General features: G+C 43.5%; 1 long non-coding RNA gene across 1 annotated transcript; it reads right to left on the bottom strand.

Moving 5' to 3' along the window:
• Positions 1-1223: 1223 nt before the first annotated feature.
• On the bottom strand, positions 1224-11356 carry LOC128825360 (uncharacterized). The gene is made up of 3 exons (XR_008442658.1): positions 10647-11356; positions 7473-7631; positions 1224-1967 (listed from the first exon to the last, which is right to left on the bottom strand). It is a non-coding gene; the product is annotated as an uncharacterized LOC128825360 (long non-coding RNA).
• Between the last annotated feature and the right edge of the window lie 1962 nt (positions 11357-13318).

Below are 13318 nucleotides of genomic sequence, written 5' to 3' on the forward strand. Positions count from 1 at the left end.
GCCAACCCCTCTGACCTGTAGGGCAACATTATTCTCTGGGTCAAAAGCACAAATTTTCCCCAGGATCCCTGACTTTTCTGAGCTCGGATGAGAATTGTTCTTAACACCGCTGACCAAAGTAGGTTGAAAGAGAATGTGTGGAAGACAGTAACTATTGTTTCTTTGCTTTCTTATGATAATGTAGTAGGTTTTCATTTTCAAAAAAATGTATATTTAGAATCCATTCTCTAGGCATTGATACTTTGCAGATACATCGCGTGAGGTCTGCACAGCTTTGATGTACTTGTCCCTTTCAGAAGACAAGCTCATAAATATCTTTTTTCCCCCTAAATAAAGGAAAGGACTTGGGGATCCTGTCAGGTAGTTTACATCCCAATTTTAGGGTTTCCTGGGGGCAGGGAGGTGAGGGAGAGATAGCTTCACAAATGTTAATATGACTAGAAACATTTTTATTGTTTAGACCGGGGTAGGCAACCTATGGCAAGTGTGCCAAAGGCGGCACACGAGCTGATTTTCAGTGGCACTCGCACTGCCCGGGTCCTGGCCACCGGTCTGGGGGGCTCTGCATTTTAATTTACTTTTAAATGAAGCTTCTTAAACATTTTAAAAACCTTATTTACTTTACATACAACAATAGTTTAGTTCTATATTATAGACTTCTAGAAAGAGACCTTCTAAAAAAGTTAAAATATATTATTGGCTCGCGAAACCTTAAATTAGAGTGAATAACTGAAGACTCGGCACACCACTTCTGAAAGGTTGCCAACCCCTGGTTTAGACCCAGGTCCTCAGCCCTTGCTCTGTCCCTAATGTGTTGCTTCCCTAATGCCCTGGGCACAGAAGCCTGACCAAAAAGGGTAACTGGAGATTCCCTTTGCTTAGGGGGAATCCCCTGGTGATATAGAGTCATTATTGCCCTTTGTGTCTCCTCTCAAGCCCGGGTGCATGTCATGTGTTGCAAACTCCTTAGAAAGAGTAGCAGAGGCTGAAGGAGGGAAGAGTTTGAAGGAGGTAGCAGAAGCCAGTCTGTGTGCACATGGCTGGAATACTAACATATCAGTAAATAATTCTACTAATGAAGAGCCAGTTTGGTTTTAAAATCATGGCACTCCTTCCCCAAAGCCCCCACCCCTGCTCTACCCCCGCCCTGCCTCTTCCCACCCCTGCTCTGCCCCAGCCCCACCCCCGCTCCACCCCTTCCCCTGAGCTACGTCCCGGGGGACTGCAGTAGGGGTTGGGCACACCCTGCACTCACCAGGCGGCGGGAAATGGAGCGACCCAGCCCCAGCCCGCTCTGCTCTGCTGGCTCCTAGTCACGCCGCTGGTAAGTGCTGGGGGTGGTTCTCCCCTACCCCCCAAGTCCCAAAGCTGGGAGCCAGGGGAGCAGAGCGGAGTGGGTTGGGGCCGGGTCACTCCACTTCCTGCCGCTCCGAGTGTGGGATCGGGCCCGCGCAACAATCACTAGACAGCAGGAAGTGGAGCGACCTGGCCCCAACCCACTCCGCTCCACCGGCTCATGCTGGGGGGCAGTTTCCCTCTGCCCCCCAAGCCTGCTGCTGCCCCCCACAGACCTTGGGCATAGCCCTTCCACTTTTAAAGGTGGGGGGCCATGGCCCCCTCGTTCCAGCACCCTGATAAGTACCACAAAAAAACACAAAGAAAGGCAGAAAGAAAAATGCCCAGTCTATGGGTAGCAGGGCCAGGGTTGTGGGAAACAGAAGCACTTTGTGTCCCAATGCTGCAGCTTACCCCGGGAAGGAAAATGGAGCAGCACATGCAGTAACTGAGGACATCCAATGAAGACGAGGACATTGGCAGGATGACTGTAGCAGACCCAACAACTGTCAATATACACATGCTGCAGAAGAAGGTTGCCAGTCATTCAAAGGCCGCATTTGCAGGTATGCTATTAGATCAATAACCAGCTTGATTCCCACTGGACTGTGGAGCCTGTCGCAATGTAACCCCTGTAACAAAGACAAACAGCAATATTAGACTGGAGAAATATGAAGAAGGAATTGGCAGATCCTCAAAGATTACATTACATTCATCACGACACCTCTCGAAGCTGACCCAGAGTAGATCTGTAGCCTAGTAGTGGCAAGAACATGGAAGATCTGCGCTGACCCCAAATCACTGAACAGCTCATTGAAAAGAAGTCACTAGCCACTACCAGCATCTGAGGGCACACTAAGCAATATATTCAAAAGTGTTCGCTGTGTCCATAATGGGTTCTAGCCTATTGAACTAGATGAGCCATTCAGCCACAAGAAAAACATTGAAGGAAAGAAGTAACAACCTACATGGAACTTGGAGCCCAGGTTGCAGGAAGGAAACATTTGGAGCAGGCACAGGAAACCAGAGTGTATGCCCTTGACTGGATTTCTAGCTGTACCTGCAACATCTCTGCAAAGACGTCTCTTAATAAAGAGTTAGAGTAATTTCACAGGCATGGAGTTCTTATGTGCTATTATCTAGCAAATGGTACATGAAACATCAGAAGTGGAAAGGTCTGAGTTGGAGGTGGGACTGGAGCATGTTCTTGGTTTCCCCAGCACCACTACCCAGCATACTGGGGAGAAGGGAGTTGGTGCGCCAAAAGTAGGATTTGCTCTCTGGAGACCCTTGGAGCACTAGAACAGTTTCCAGGGGCTTGATTTACTACCAGAATAAATCAGAGGCTGCTCTAATTTATGCTGGAACATAAACCAACCCTGGTTGCCCTCAAGGTTGGAGAACTGCTGAATGTCATGTTTGCCCCCGTCCCCTTCAGCACACACTCCAAGGATAGCTTGGCTGGACCTGAAGATCTGTGCCTTCTTTTACATTTAATTGAAAATGGTCTTGCTGGGGTTTCAGTATTCCCCGGCCGTGTTTGCACTCTCTGACTGCAAACTGGAAACTGAATAGAAAGGCAAATGAAACTGGGGGGTCTGCTTCCTTTCTCCAAGAGAAGTGAAATGCCAAAACAGCACAAAGGATGAAAACTCAGTCCATTTTACTCTTCAAACTGTTTCAATCAGATTCATCTTGGGGATTCCTAGTGACACAGAAAAGGAAACTAATTCTGTCATTTTCACAACCCACTGTAGAACCTCCGCAACTGCTCATTCAGAGAAATGCCCTGTGCAATCAAATAGAAGCACCAGTCTTTTGCTTAATTTCTTTTTCTTTCTTCCACCCCTGTTCTTTTGTTCCTTTTTCATTTTTTGTCATATGACTCTCACATAGGAAGGAATCTGATCTAGTGGTTAGAACATGAGACTGAAAGTCTAGAGAACTGTATTCTTTCGACAGCTCTGAAACCAACTTGTTGTGTGACCGAAGGCAAGTCACCTTGACGCTAAATCCTGCAAATGTAACTCATTGATGAGTTAGTGTTACAAGTCATTCGCTGCACCATCCACAAAGAAAATAAATCTGTTATAGTCCCACCTACAGAGGACTGATTCTTTAGCTCAAATTGTAGCAGTTCCTGCTTTTAGTTCTTGAGGTTCCCCATTCAATCCCTGGTGTGTTGACCAAGGTGGCAGCCATCAAACATTTATTCATTTGAGTTGTTTGTACTTAAGCAAATATTCCCATTTATTCCACTTGAACTACTCATGTTAGTCATCTGTTAGTCTTAAAGGTGCCACAGGACTCTCTGTTGCTTTTCATGAGAATAAGGGTTTGAAGGCATGGATCTTCGGGGACCTTTTACACTCTACTTTTGAAAGATGGTGATAATACTCACCTACCTCACCGGGATATTAGGATGCTTATTCCATTCACATTTGTAAAACACTTTTAGAAGCTCAGATGGAGTCAATAGAAGAAGATCTGTGTGTAAACTTGAAAGTTCATCTCTCATCAACAGAAGTTGGTCCAACAAAAGTAGGGTCACCAGACAGCAAGTGTGAAAAATCGGGATGGGGGTTGGGGGTAATAGCAGCCTATATAAGAAAAAGCTCCAAATATCGGGACTGTCCCTATAAAATCGGGACATCTGGTCACCCTAAATAAAAGATATTACCTCAGCCACCCTGTCTTACATATTCATTGCACAGATATTCAAAGTACTATTCTTGTTATTATTACACTTAGAAATATGTTAATTTCCCTCTTTCTTGATTATATTGTGGTAGCATCTAGAATCCTCCATCTGAGATCAGGGTGCCATTATGCTGGATGCTTTATGTCATTTATAATTTATATCATTTATACTGAGTCCCTAGATCAGTGGTTTTCAAGCTGAGGTACATGTAACCCTAGGGGTATGTGAGCTCTTGTCAGAAAGTACATGAGAAAAATCCTGTAATGGCAAACAGCGCATTTTATTTAGTAAGACTTGCAATCTAATCAATGTTTAATCTCCTTTTAATTAAAATGACAGCCGCCTTAGTGTACATTTCATTTCTGGCTGTGCAAGGTTAACACTATAAACACGTATAAACCCTACAAGTGTGAGGCCAATTAGGGCTCATTAGCGAGGCTAACGCTAATGAGGTCTAATTCGCCTCATTCTTACAAGCCGCTATTGACATCTGGTGTCAGAGTTAAGAGTTTTTAGGCTTCAGTTCAGTGGGAAAATATGGCTCGCTGGCTCAAGACTTGGACATTAGCAAAGGGTGGAACAAATAGAGATCAGCAGGAGCCCAGTGCAATCACATTTTCAGCTCATTCAACTACTGCTGGTCACTGTAGGGGCGCGAACGCAGAGGAGGCCATGCCTGATTTACAAGTTCAATCTGGGAAGCATGCAACAGAGCAGGACAAAGAATGGGGGCGGGGGGTAAAAGAAAAGCAAGTCTGATGAAAGTTACAATGAACTTGGATTTATATGGAATGGGGATACTGGATATCAAAGATTGATCAAACCACACAGTCTTAACTCATCCCTTTTTTGCTGGCATCTAGAGACTAAATGTAACCCCCAAGGAGATGACCTAGATTCCTGGGGCTCTGTCTGCTGGCAGCTCAGGGAGGGGAACCCTGTCCCTGGTACGAAGGGGGAGTCAAGGCAGACTCCGAGTCTGCCCGGCAACCAATAGGTAGTGAGAGGCCCTCCCAAGGAGTTCAGGAGAGGGGAGAAGCCATTTTTTGAATCCATCTGGAGCCAGCCAGGGCAAGGGCAGGACTGGCTGTGTGGGGAGCTGGGGAGTCCCAGGCCTGCAGGCAGGGTTCCCCCTGAGAACTGGCCTCTAGGGACCTGAAAGCCAGATCCCTCAGCTGGGCTTTTCCCTCTCCACTGATGATTCCCAGTTTGTAGAGTTTTGCTGGGAAACTTCCCCAGCCAGGCTGAGTTTTCCCTCCAGCTCCCTAAGTGAGTCCAGTCACCACATGGTCAGCTCTGCTCTGACTGCTAGTCTAGGGCTGCTGCCTGCTGTGTGTGTGTCTGGACGCTGGGCTAGGAGACTACAGTTTGGATGTTAGTGTAGTTGTGTAATCTGCACCTTGAGCCCTACACCACTTTGTGGTGAGGGGAAATCCTGGGACTGAAGCAGCCTGACTCCTGCCGGAAGAGGATCCCGGCCGGCAGAGATCAGCCCCTCTGCAGTGACTGAGGAGTCCAGAGTCATCTCTGAACCTGAGGATCATTCATGGAGATTGTGAGTGCACCATCTTTTAGTTAGTCAGTCAGGAAACTTGTTTTGGGGACCCCCTACTCCCTGAACTGTGTCCTCAAGCCAGGGAGTGAGGGTTTGGGGATTTTATAAACAGCTGCATATTAAATCTGTGGAGGGACTTACCACCTCCTCCCACTTGCGAGTCCTTTAGGTTGTACTGAACCCAGTCAGCCGCACTGCTAAACCACTGCAGAGAAGATATCGTGGTCATAGGTCATGAAGGGCCCCAACAAATTACACGTACCAATGGGACACTAATCTTACATTTCATACATCAGGTCCCATGACTGGGGAAAGTCACGGGTATTATTAGCGTGGGCACCAGTGACCCTAAGAATAGTGTTTTACCCTGTTATTTTAAATATGTCTCCTGTTTAATAGAATTACTGTGTTGAATACATTGTATGTATTTGTGTTATTTCTTGGGAGTCTCCAACTAGCTGGCAAGTAAGTGGGGGTTACCCCGAGGTTAGAATTTTCCTCCCAAGCTGCCCTGGTGACCCTGATAGGAAGGAGCGAGGGGGGGTGGAGGCACTGCCAAATAAATTCATAGGAAAAAATAAAGAAGATACACCCTGCTGAGTGGGTGGCAGGATCCAGAAGAACCCAGACCTGTCCATCAAAACCTGTAAGCAGATTGGCATTAAAGAAGGTAACCGGGTGGAGAGGGGGCGCTACATAAACAAAATCAATTTAAAGACAAACCAACTCAGTTTTTCAATGGCTCTGTGGAAAAGCAGGAAAAACTTCATACCGTACTCTTCTCCAATAACACTGTGTCACAGTGCAGTGCTGATATGGCTGAAAATGGTCTCTCTTTCACATTAGAAACAGTGACTATCATTCTCTGCAACTAGACAAGTCCACAGATTTAGCTAGCCTAGCTAATCTTTTGGTTTATGTTAGTTATATGTATGAAAGCCCCTGCCTACCCGAACAACAGAAGAAGGGATTTTTTTACTGCTTGATAACTTCCTGAGTGAGAATGGAATTGACTGGTCCCACTGTGTAGGGATTTGCACTGATGGGGCAAACTCGGAGACGGGAAAGCACAGTGGAGTTGTAGTTTGTATCAAGGCTGTAGCAAGAGAAGCCACATCGGTGCACTGCAGACTCCGCAAAGAGGTCCTTGCTTCCCCCAAAATGCCTGACTACTTAACGTCAGTGTTATCTAATGCAGTCAAAACGGTTAACTTTGCTAAGGCTCAGCCTCTAAATTCGAGAATTTTTGCTACCGTGTGATGAAATGGGAAGTGACCATTTGATGCTACTAATGCACACTGAGGTTCACTGCTTGTTGCGTGGCAAAGTGCTGACATGACTCTTTGAGCTGTGCAGCGAGCTTTACGGTTTTTTTTACCAACCACTCCCCTTTGCACTGTCCTCTTGCTTGGAAGATGCTGCCTGGCTTCAGTGATTAGCCTACTTGGCAGACATTTTTTCTTGCCTCAACGAGCTCAATTTAGGCCTTCAGGGCTTAAACATCACTATTTTCAAAACACAAAACAAAACTGAATCCATGATTAAGAAACTACTATTTTGGGCTAGCTGCTTCAAGAGAAATGTGATTGACTGCTTTCTAATACTGCAAAAACGTCTCGCAACCAATGGCAATATGCAGTGATGGGAGTGTGAAAGCTGACATTATGGAGCACTTGCAACAACTTAGCCAGCAACTTAGAAAATATTTCCCCTACATAGACAATGCAAATGCCTGCATACACAACACAATCTCTCCCAATCCCTCATCTGTCAGTGCATGTGCAGGAGAAACGTTTAGATCTCTCTTCTGACAGTGGGCTTAAATAAGAGTTAACACGCAAACCTTCGGCAGATTTTCGGGCACAAAGGATGGAAGATTACCTGAACCTGTCACAATGGGCGGTCAAGTTCCTGATGCCCTTCTCCACAACGTACCATTGTGAGATTGGATCCTCTGCTCTCATGGTGATCAAGACCAATTACCATCAGAGATTAAACGCCGAAAGTGATTCACGAGGGAAGTTCTCTCTCCAATGCTCCCTGCCGTCAGTGATTTTTGTGATAAAAAGCAGAGACATCCATCATACTGATAGGTAAGCATTTTATTATTATTATTTTTAATTAATATCAACAAGTACTGTATGTTAGCAAGTATTTTAAAATGCCAACGCTATATATTCTTATCACCCAAGTCAGCTGTAGGAATGCGTAGATAGTGAACTTTTCTTTGCCTCCTTTCCTGTATTGTTTTATTATCAACAAAAATACATGACTGGCATTTTTTAATGCTTAGTCACAAACAGGCTCTCACGGGTTATGTTCGTTCTGAGTGCCTGAGACCAGAACAGAGGCTTCTTTCATTTTAATTAATTACAATAAAATGACAAAAACAACAAGCACCTTAAAGACTAACATTTATTTGGGCATAAGCTTTTGTGGGTAAAAAACCTCACTTCTTCAGATGCATGGAGTGAAAGTTACAGATGCAGGCATTATATAATGACACATGAAGAGAAGGGAGTACCTGACAAGTGGAGAACCAGTGTTGACAGGGCCAATTCAATCAGGGTGGATGTAGTTCACTCCCAATAATAGATAAGGAGGTGTCAATTCCAGGAGAGGAAAAGCTGCTTCTGTAATGATCCAGCCACTCCCAGTCCCTATTCAAGCCCAAATTAATGGTGTTAAATTTGCAAATGAATTTTAGTTCTGCTGTTTCTCTTTGAAGTCTGTTTCTGAAGGTTTTTTGTTCAAGAACTATTCTTGTTCTATCCACTTGTCAGGTACTCCCTTCTCTTCATGTGTCATTATATAATGCTGGCATCTGTAACTTTAACTCTATGCATCTGAAGAAGTGGGTTTTTTACCCACGAAAGCTTATGCCCAAATAAATTGGTTAGTCTTTAAGGTGCCACCGGACTCCTTGTTGTTTTTGTGGATACAGACTAACACCGCTACCCCCTGAAACTTAATAAAATAACCTTGACAACTTAATATTTACAACAGCTAGTAACTTGATCAATCAGACCTTCAGAGAGAGAGCACCAATCACAACACATCATTTGTATTGTTCTAGCCAGTCCTTCAGCCACTCACTGGCCAGGCTCTCAGTGGCACTGGACACCCAATTGGCATAGCACACTGCAGCCTAGAACTCTTGAACTCAAGTGATCCACCAACCTCAGCCTCCTATGTAGCTAGAATTACAGGTTCACACCACCACATTGGACAAGAAACTTGTTTGAGGTGCTATTTTTCATCCAAAGCAAAAGTATATATAATAAAATTGTTCTTTACAATAAATTATAATAATTAATTAATAATAATATTATCCAGAACAACATACTCCAGGCCTTGTGCATTGTGTTATCCCTTACAGACCTTTATTTTTTTTTTTTCAGTTTTCATAGGTATATTATGACCCTATCTCAGATGGGGGTACGCAGTAGACTACATTATTTGGAAAGGGGTACCCAGCCTAAAAAGTTCGAAAACCACTTCCCTCCCACCTTTTTTCTAATCCTGTTTTCTTCTTTTACTTTTCTGCTGTAACAACTCATTCAACCCACCCATAGAGGTTTCTTTTCCTCTTTCTTCAATTCCCAAGGCCCTGATCGTGCAGTGAGAGGGAAGCAGACAGACTCTGTGGATTTCTCAGTGTAGAATTAGGACCTAAATGATGTATTCTGTACAAAGTAGGATTTTTAGTTTTCACCAGTATAAAGGGCACCACAGGATTACCTGTAAGAGGGCGAATTATAATCTTTACTTCCCCAAATAGCTACTGAGTAGAGCTGGCTGAAATTTTATTGCCAGAATTTTTTTAATTGAAAAATGGGTTCTGATTACAATTTTTTCAAGGGCAAATTTGAACTATTTTGTTTTTTCAATGAAATTTTGATGCAAAAATGTTCAGCAAAGTATTTGAACACTTCCACTTTCCCTGAACAATCCCATTTTCACGCACTCTTTAAACCTTCCTCCACACATTTTTTTTTCCTACTGGGAAAAAGGAGAATAAAAAAGTCAATGAAAATGTTGGGTTTTTTCCTCCTACTTTCTTTCACTTTTTAACTTTTTTTTCCAGTGGGGAGGGTGGGGGGTGGGGGGGGGGGGGGAAACAAACAGAAAAAAAAAAACTTTATAAAAAAAATAGGAAAAAGTGGATTTTTTCCTACCGAAATGAGAGGGGTAATCTTGAAAAAATGGTCTCCAATATATTTTTTGAGAAGAAAAGATAAATTGTGAAAAAGTGAAAATACAATGGAAAATCTTTTGGTATACATACATATTATAGGTATCAATTTGGCTAACATGAACTAGAAAATTGGTCGATATAACCATTCAGGGTTTCTGAATCAAATCACACAACCACCACAGAAAATAACACATTCAATTATTGCCATAGGAAGGTGACTTTGTTTAGATTTTTGACTGAGTCCCACAGAATAGGGCTTCACTTGTGATAGTTGGTGATCAACTCCTGTGTTGCTAACACAACAGAGGAAAAATAATCCAAAGGCAGATTACAAGATAATTTGGTCAGATACTTATATGCCAGTTCACCAATGTCTCCTACACAACAGATCTATAGTAGTCAACCCTTGTTACCTATTTCCCAGTGAATTATATTAGCCCCAGGATCTGACGGACTTTCCTAACTATCCCACAAAACTCCAACATTTATGACAGACTAAGTGCACCTGGAACCTGAAAAGCAGTATGAAACCATAAATTACACACAAGTACAGTTCTACAATCTTAGAATATCAGGGTTAGAAGGGACCTCAGGAGGTGATCTAGTCCAACCCCTTGCTCAGAACAGGGCTAATCCCCAAACAGATTTTTGCCCTAAATCCCTCTCTCAAGGATTGAGCTCACAATCCTGGGTTTAGTAAGCCAATGCTCAAACCACTGAGCTATCCCTCTTAGCTAACAAAAGTAACTTGTTCAGTTTTAAAGTTACTTTACAACAATCTTGACTGGCACCTGTTACAAAACAAAGACACACATGAAGTTTGTGACAATCTCCACAGTAGACACACAAGCACTTACATTTCCTTGCTAATTAGGTACTCAGTTTCAGGAACTAATCAATTCGCTGATATGGGTTATCACCTGAGAGGAAGTCTGTGTGTTGCTTATCATGAGATCTTGTTCATCCATCAGCTTTCAGCTCAGTTATCATTCAGAGCAGGAGCTGACACTGCAAAAACCGGTGGAGTGAAGGACAGACACAACTATAGTCTTTTCCCAGTGGGCTAATGGGCAACCCAAATTGCTGGAAAATAAAAAGAGACATTTGAAAGTTCCTATCCAAGATAAATATTGTAAGTGTCACCAGGAGGACTCAAAGGTGGCTGGCCGAGGACCTCAGTCTTCTCTCTTCCAGGTGTCTTCAGCTTTGAGAAAGCAATGTGCTGAAGGAGATGGACCATTTTATCCAATTTCTGCTGGGTGATCCAACTTGGCTCCTCTTCTTGACGGTGCTGGCTTGGACAAATCAGATGGTGACCTATACTTCTGAAGATTCAAAAGATCCAACCAAAAGGAGAGTTGTCCTCTCTCACCATCCCGTCAGGGAATGAGACATCAATTTTTGAGTTCTTGTAAGTTATGCTTGCTCAATTTTCAGTTTCTCCATCAACACTCCGCTAGCTGCTGAAATATCCAGTTTAAAGTTAATATAATTTATACAAAGTTCCTCCATATTCTTCACTGTTTTTAAACTTGTTTCGACAGTTCATTATACAATGCAGAGTCCCTTCAAGAACTGTTGTGCTCCAACAAGCCAGAACAGCTGAAGTGATTCTCCTTGTTTAAATTGCAATGGGTTGGACCTTGGTAGGGATGGCTTGCCAATTTTGGTTGGACATATTCCTGGAAGTTTCATCACATGACATAATCTTTAATTAAAGATTAATCTTTAATTCCTCAAGACTCCAGGACAATCCTGGAGGGTTGCCAACCCTGACTTGGCTGAGTTTGTGGATTATTAACCAAACAATTACGTTTCTAATTATTCTACTCTATGGTCAGTTGTCCATATAAACACACTATTTGGTTTCAATTCCATTTATTTAGTACCTCGTTCAGCACAGGTGTATTCCACTAACTTGATAGCATAAGCATGCTTGACTGCAAACATTAGCCTTACTTCTTCACTTTATCACTTAACCTAAAAGAAATCAGTATGAATGCAACCCCTTTCTTTCCTAACAGGACTGTTCATAAGGAAAACCCTCTCTTGAAAGTTTGTATATTTTGCCCAAAGCTGTACCACTTACAACTGACTTCCCTGTTATATGCATTTTCATTATAATATTGGATTCCATCATGTTCCCTATTTTACTACTGTATCTGGAACATCATATAACATCAATGTTTGATATTAATTTATCAGGACTTTTAATTCATTTACTTTTTGACAGCCAGCGATAAAGGGGAAGTCGCTTTCATTACACCAGCGGTACGCTCTTGCAAAAGGCTGAAGCAACTCTGAGCTTCCTTGTGCAGAAATGTACCCATTTAGGGTGACCAGACAGCAAATGTGAAAAATCGGGACAGGGGGTGGGGGGTAATAGGAGCCTATATAAGAAAAAGACCCAAAAATCGGGACTGTCCCTATAAAATCGGGACATCTGGTCACCCTATACCCATTAGATCTCGGATTTTTATTCTTTTAGCCCTCTGTTCTATCTTTTCTCCAAGGCTGGGTAATTCTTAAATAGTAATAACAGATCATTTCCGAGCCCTAGTTACTACACAATATAGCAACTCAGTTGAGAATTTCAATGCACTAAACTCACACAGACCAATATTTAAAAGGAGAGCTTCTGATTGGTCACTGTTTTCTGCCTCCTTGTGAGGGCTTCATCTAGAAGGGGTGAGCACGGAGTTCAGTGGGAACTACAGGGATACAGCTCTTATCAGGATCAGGTCCTTGCTGAAGCTGCTAATCTGCAGTCTTCCTTCGCCTCTCCTCTGATTGATTGTTTCTAACTCATGCATGGACGCATGCAGTGGGAGGGAGGGTAGCAGCAGCAGCCTCGCTCTGTATTTGCATACAGAAATCAGGCACAGCAGCAATCCCATTATTTAAGGATGTGCTGATAAGTCATGCCAATGTAAGGAGGAAGGATGGGCACACATGATCTACTGTCCCAAAGTAAGATACAGCATGTGCAATTCCTTCAATAGTCCAGAAAATCTGGAGAGGGATTGTGGCTCCCAAGCACTTCCTGGATCTCCCTGAGGGGCAATGCCCCCCTGCTTCCAGGTGGGACTGTTTAAATCACACCATATGGCCTGATGGTATTTTATTAATTTTATTGGGGTTATAAGCTGGGATCCTGATCTGCTCCCACTGAGATCAATCACAAAACTCCTGGTGGCCCAGGACTGGGCCCCTAGCCCTTTTTTCAGCTGACATCACCATATCAGCCGACCAATAAACTAAGATGCCCCTAAAGCATGCAGTGTGTAGCAGAGACACTACCCTTCTCCTTTCCCTTCCTAACCAGTGACAACAGGTGCCCGGGAATTTGCACTGAAAAGAACCCCTCAAACACAGAAACTGGCCCAACATTTTTCCAACCTGCAAAGAAGTTTGGTTTCACCTCAGAAACAGGCAGGAATCCAAATCAGCTCTTGTTTTGGGCCGGATCCTGGGAGTGGTTGCCTGAGCACCTCCAGATGGGCACAACTCACCCTGCACACTCCCACCA

Source organism: Malaclemys terrapin, chromosome 17 (assembly GCF_027887155.1).
Source record: "Malaclemys terrapin pileata isolate rMalTer1 chromosome 17, rMalTer1.hap1, whole genome shotgun sequence".
In the NCBI taxonomy this organism is placed as follows: Eukaryota; Metazoa; Chordata; order Testudines; family Emydidae; genus Malaclemys; species Malaclemys terrapin.